A 7,152-nucleotide genomic window follows, 5' to 3' on the forward strand; every position below is an offset into this window, starting at 1 on the left:
GAGAAGGGTCCAGAAATTTGTCAAAAACTTGTCCTCAGAACATGCATTTTTGCACCTCAGAGGAGGTTTTGATGAATGGAAGGATCAGATTTATTGATATTTGCATCTTAATGTCTGCTACTGATGTTGCATTTCTGTACTCTTAGTAGGTGTTAGAAGTAAGTAGAAGTAAATCATTATTGCTTGAAGTTTGTGAGTAAAAATCAGTCATAAATGGTACTTTTATCTCTTGATGAATTTCTACTTATTTGCTTAGAGTGATATACAGTTGATGTTATTTATATGTTAATGTATAAATGTGTGGTTACCATTTGGCACTTTTGTACGATGGAGTCATTTGTTCATGCTTGACATATGAATGATTTATCATGCGATATGCAGTCCACAACTGTCCTGTTTAACTTCTTATGCAGAATGGTTTATCTTAAATGGTTTATATTCTTATAGTAGCTGAATAATCTTCATTACCAGTTATTATATGAAATCTTTTTAGATCGCATGATGGAAAAGATATACCCCGGGTTAGTGTAGATTGCACATGTTGTTTTCATTAGATTTCAGCAGCTTATAGTCAAATCATGAGTTAGATTTAAATTAGCTCTCAAAAGTTCTCAAAGAAACAGCATAATCAAACCCTACACACACACACACCCCTTAGATCGGGAAGCTGGTCCTGTTATCCCCAGTCGGACCCGCTACACCAAACGGGCAATGAGCCGCCAACCAGGTTCCCAACCGGGTGGGTATCCCCCTTGTTGTTGACCCGATTTCAGGGCCCTCAACATACCTTTAAAAACAAAGCTAAATCATAAAGAGAGAGCCCTCTCCAGATACAGATTGGCTAGATTTTGTATCTAAAAGATTGGTTAGTGGTTACTTCGGCCTCCTTTCCCTTTCTTACAACTTTTGGGAAACCTGAGTGATAACAGAAGAGACAAACATTTGTAAGTAATTTGTAGTTCTTAGCAACTCATCTATGTCGAATTATGGTTTGTTTGCATTGTGAAGGTTAAATGGAGACCTTGGTCACCAAATTATTTGATTTTGGCCCCTGGGAAAGTTCTGGGGTCTTTCTTTCTATTATATGTTGATTTGGACAGGGTGGAATTTTCTCCCATATTTTTTCTTGGCAATTGCCAAGGAGTGTTCTCTTTTCTTCTCTTTAGCATGGAACTGGGGTGGTGGGGAACTCCACCTATGGAGAGGTTCGTTATTCTCATTAGTGGGAGTGGGCTTTGTTGTAGTTCTTGTTTGGGCTCATCAAGAGGTGTACATTGATATCCTAATGTGGGTTTGTGGGAGGGTTGGTCAGGTTCTAGTAGCTTCAGGTTGGGCCTTCTTTCATCTATTAATTGTCTCAAAATTTCATGTGATTGGTAACATCCCCCTCTGAGCAGTTTCATTGTTTCTTGTGTCTACCACAAACCCTAGTGGTCATGGATAGGGGGCACTGGGCTGCGCACCTATAATTCTCTATATTTGCATGGTAGGCCCAAGCATGTCAGCACTACTTGACCTTGTAAGACAATCCTATGGTTTTGTAAGGGAGTGGTCGGGTCTGTGGGTTCTAGTTGTTGGGTGGTTGAAGTATTTAGTGTTTGAGTTGTCATTGTTATGTTGTGTCAAAGGGGCCACCCACTATTGGCATTATGGTGTTCATGGTTGCAACTGGTTGATGTTGGTATTGGTTCCATGATGGTAGCTAACTCATGTTGGCATTGATGTCAACCCCATGTATCCTAGCTAATGCATTGATTCCATCCTTGTAGTGTGGTTACAACTGGTTGTATATACATTGCTATGGTTATGATGCCATTGATGTACATCTTTGATGATGTAGGGTGTTAGTTTTATGGTGTTCATGGAGCAGTTGGCATGTTATTTGATGATACTTTTGTGATGCCTTGTTAAATATTCATTGGAGACATTGGAGATGTTGTTTCAAGTGATGGAGATGATGGCTCAGGAGTCATTCATGTTGTTGAGTTGGCACACTAGATGAGTTGTCATACTAGGTTTTCATGCTTATGCTCATGGAGATGACTTGTTGTAGTGATGGTTTGGCCTCATGATGATGATAAAGATGTTGCAGAGGTGCTACAAAGTGTGTTCAGATGTGTTGTAGCTTGTGCATGTATCAAAAACAATGTAAACTTTGAAACGGGAACTGATACTGTTACCCGTTTTGTAGAGGTGGCAAAAAAATGACCCGATTTTCAAAAGTGTTGATGCAGAATACACATGTTTTTTTTAGAACATGGTTTTTGGAACTTTAATTTTTTTCATGTGCGTTAAGTTTTAGAATGGTAGTGAATGGTAGTGATTTTCATCCTGATTTTAAAAAGTGAGTATTCTGCATCACACCCTTTTTTTAAAAGACCTATTTTTTGAATATCCATTTTTTTAAAAGACCTAGTGTATGAAATGTAAAAAAATATTTTCTAAATTTGATAGTTTTTGAAGTCGTCATTGTATTCATATTTTCTTGTTCTCTATCTTAATTTTTTTTTTTTTTAGTGGGGTTTTTATTGTTTTGCGTTTTTAAATTAGAAAGTCGATAGTTTGAATTTTAGATAATCTACATATTTAGACATCCTTAATTAATTTTTCAATCCACATGAAATAATTGTTTCTAAAAAACAACATTTTTTAACAATGGACATAAAAAATAACCATTTTTAACATAAATATAACAAAAAAACTAAACGTTTTGATAATTTTTTGCTAGAATTAACATGTCAAAATCACAATTTTTATACAAAAATATTAACTAAAAATGGTCAAATAATAGTTTGTTTATGAATTTCATGTCAAAAAAATAATAATAACAACTTTTTTTTCAAAAAATAATAATTAACTTACTCGACTCACTATCCAAGATTGGCAACGCATCCTTGCCCCATCGTTTTACCCGAACGACCAATTTACTTATATTAATAACCGTAAGAATGTTACATGTTTATATAAGTAAAATTGTCCCGCGATCACATGTTTATATAAGTAAAATTGTCCCTAAATCAAATGGTATTAGCCACTTCAAGTTCTCAAGAAAACACAATAAAATAGACAAACTCAAAGATGATCTAAATGTCTAACTCCTATCCTCTTTAGCAGGCTTGATGGACTTTTTAGAAACTTTATTTTATATGGTACTAGCCACTTCAAGTTCTCAAGAAAACACAATAAGATAGAGAAACTCAAGGATGATCCAAATGTGTATTTTATGCACTCTTGAAAAATGGATCGAATCAAAAATTAAAACCAAATTATGGATCGAATTAAAAATTAAAACTAGAATATGTATATTATGCACTTGAAGCGGGGTTCATAAAATGGATCGAATTAAAAATTAAAACTAGAATATGACAGAATGATGGCTTTTATTTAGATACAAAGGCTGGAAAGTTGTTACTTCAAAACACAAAGACTTGACTTTATGTTTGATTTAGAAGTGCAAAAAAATGACAGAATACATATGTAACTGGGTTTTTTCTGCTTTAATAAAATCTAGTTCTGTTTTTTTCGTCTGAAAAAAACATCCCATTGTACCCACCACTCCATTGCCCCATAAGAAAAAAGCATTGTTAGTAAGCCAAGCCAATATTCCTATAAACCAGAGAGAAGTGGGGTATTCTACTTGAACGACCTGCATACGTTTCCTACAAACTAATTGAAACCCTATGCAGGAATTCGTTGTACCAGGACTCATTAAATTCGATAGCAACTTTGAATTTTATTGGGTTATAATAGGGTTATGATTACAGTCACAATAGAATGAGATCAGTGAGTAGTTCCACTATGGGTGCGTTGAGAGTTTCATTCAATAGGCTCTTTTAAATTGCCTTCCAGCTTTTCTCTTAAAACATTATTTCACGTTAAAGCATATATACACATGTTGTTGGTTGTTTGGCATCTTATAAGGTATCGAACAGTTAAATATTAATTGCAATTGTTTGGATATATTTTTCACTGTCAAGTTGTGTTTAGGTTGGTGTAAGCATTCTTGCACTGCATTAACTACAACCAGCGAATGCAATTTAAGTTGCAGAGAAGAGCTATGATGCTCTCGGATGTTCTAGCTATGGAATACAACAAGGCAATGGCAAGTAGAGGAATGGAGGACACCAGACGGTCCTCATGGATAAAAGAAGGATGCAAGTCCTCGGTCCGTTGGGATAGAGAAAGGAAACCAAGATCAAGAATAAGAGATGTTGCTTTAAGGAGTTTAACACATCACAATTAAAGAAAGATGCAATTGCAAACACACATGAAGGTTTATGAACTAGTTATCTGTTTAGCAGGGCGTAGCTTGAGGAGGACTGGTAAACCCCTTTGAAAAACCCTCCACAATTTTGAATAGCTTTTTATGTTATACGAAAGAATGATCTATTCATCATGTTATAATTCATTCATCATTTTAAAAATATTTTAACTTATGATATTTGGAAACCAAACTTCCAAAAATTTTAAAACTTGGAAATTAAATAAAAAAATGGAAAGCTAAATAAAAATTATGGAACCCACATTTTAGATTCTTGTACTTATTTGTTTGGCGTTACCACGAACTTAGTTGATAGTGCCAATGTCAACATATGTCTTCTTGCTATTCATTGTATGTTTTCTAACTGGTTAGGGTCTAAGAAATATGCGAATGAGTGAGATCACAGTCAGAACTTATAATTAGATAGCTTACTGGTAATGTTTCTATGTTATGTAAGATCAGGGTCATAATTTATAATTTGATAGCTTACTAGTAATGCTTTTATCTCCTATGTAGTTGTTTTTATGTCCGATGCAGTTGTTTTTATTAGTTTTTTATTAGTTATGAGGGGTTAGGCTAGGTGTTGTTTCCTATGTATAAGTTGTAATGTATCGATGTTAGTTTTTTATGTTCGGTATATTTGTAACTATTATGATCACAATAAAAGTATAAAAGTGCAACTTTGTATGGTATGAAATCACTCTTCCCTCTCTCTTCTATTTTTCTAATATAGTATAATGTTTATCTGAGCCTCCCGCTCCCGCGAGGGAAATGGAATATATGTGATATTTGTTCATCTGTACATAGATCTGTACATAGATTAGTATGAGAGTGTGTGGAATTCGGTATGGTAGAAAATATTATTATGTGTTTTTCTGTGTTTTGCGTCGAATGTAAATTTGGGTGTGGCTGTGTTTTTATTGTGTTATTATTATGTTAGACTCCCTCGTTGATGGATTCAATTGTAAATCTGGGTGCGGTTGTGTGTTGTTCTGTTCACTCCCTCAATATTGACATTATCGTTCTTGAGTGATCGATTATCTCGTTTGTTAGTCGTCAATCAATTGAAGGAGATGGCATTGTTTGTGCATTATGGGGACCACCACAACTGCAGTTACGAGAGTTCTATGTGAGTTCGATTCTCATTATCATCAATCGCATAGCCAGTTCACCCTTCAATATGCCGGCAACATCTAGTTAGATTTCAAGTTGGTGAATGTTCTTCAGCGATATTACAAAGAATAAGACTCGATCTCCTCGGTGACGGGGTTTTCTTGCAACTGCGTAGATATGGAATAGGCATTGACTTGGCTTCATGGTCGTTTACAACATCGATCAATAGATATACACATAGTTTTCAAGTGAAAGGGTATATGGCAATGGAAAAGAACCTGTGGACTACATCACACTTAAAATGCAGTGATAGGGCTCACTAAAATCGACGTGCCAGAGCTTGGAAAATATGGGATCAGGAAATCATGTAAGATGGTTTGTTTCACTATTCTGATGGTTGGTTATTTGTCGTTCGATGAAGCCAATCTGACGGATTTGTATAAAAAAATTGCAAAGGACAATTCAGGTGCCACCTTGGTTTTCCTCTGATGTTAAGAGGTTACCGCCGAAACTTTAGGATCTCAATGCACTTTGATTTTGTGAATGGAAAGCGGGGGTCGATTCCCGGAATCGACCCGCCACTGGGTCGGGCGGGGCGGAGTGGCCCGGGGGTGGCGCTGTGCGGCGGCGCCGCCGCGCAGCGCCACCCCCGGGCCACTCCGCCCCGCCCGACCCGGCGGCGGGTCGATTCCGGGAATCGACCCCCGCTTTCCATTCACAAAATAATCAATGTTAATTTATGTGATTTCCTATTTGGTTATCTTTACCAATTCCCGGTCTTTGTGATGCTCTCTAGTTTTAAATACCTACGATAGTATATGCAAAAGAGAATGGAGACCTGAGGAAAGGAAATATAAAAGTTGGTTAAGAGTGGAGGAAGATAATCTAAGATTTCTTTTGTAGCGACAAAGCCCACACGTGGAGAATCCTTTGATGGGAAAATAGGAAAAAGTAATGTGTTTGGACTTTATATTCTCCTTTTAGGCTTCCATAACAACTATTATTTCCCCTTTTTAATAAATACAACACCTATTCCTTCAGGGTTTGGAAATAATATTAAAGTGTGGCATGTACAATGAATACCTAGAATGAGAATTCTTCAAATCTAAATGTTTTTCCTCTACAAATTTCAATGTTTTCACGAGCGCGCCTTGACAATGTTTTGGTACTTTCACATACATTAAAATATTAAACTAATGAAATAAAATAAACACATGTATTTAGATAATAAAATAAATCCAAAAGCAATTGTGCATACCTCTTTACCCAGTGCACATCTTCTATAATATTCCTCAATCATGGCTACAGGTTTTAACCAAGCCTACTATAATCTTGATCTCAAACGAAACCAAATCAAAACATGTTTAAAATATGTTATAAAATCTTAGCCAAAAAGAAAACCTGATACTCAAAAGCACATGAAAAGTAAGAACATATAAATAACCATTGACATAGTGAAAACAAAAGTAGAGTAAATAACATCAAGACAACAAAAGTAAACACGCAAAAGAAAAAAGAGAAATCCACAGAGTGTAGTGTAGTTTCAGTCAAGTCAACAATACATTACCCTCTCTTCCCTGCTTGGACACTCTTCTTTACTCTCCTCAATTTGAATTAAGTTATAATATATATATATATATATAGACACACACATATAATAGAGAGATATTTTGCAAAAACAAAATTTCAAAGCTTCTCCTCTAAAATCCCCATCCAATATCCTAAATAACTTGAGGCATTGGAAGCTCCATGCTCCTTCTCTCACAATTCTTATTCTT

Source organism: Pinus tabuliformis, chromosome 2_2 (genome assembly GCF_031772625.1).
Source record: "Pinus tabuliformis cultivar Carrire ecotype Pingquan chromosome 2_2, CPIR1, whole genome shotgun sequence".
NCBI classification, from domain to species: domain Eukaryota; kingdom Viridiplantae; phylum Streptophyta; class Pinopsida; order Pinales; family Pinaceae; genus Pinus; species Pinus tabuliformis.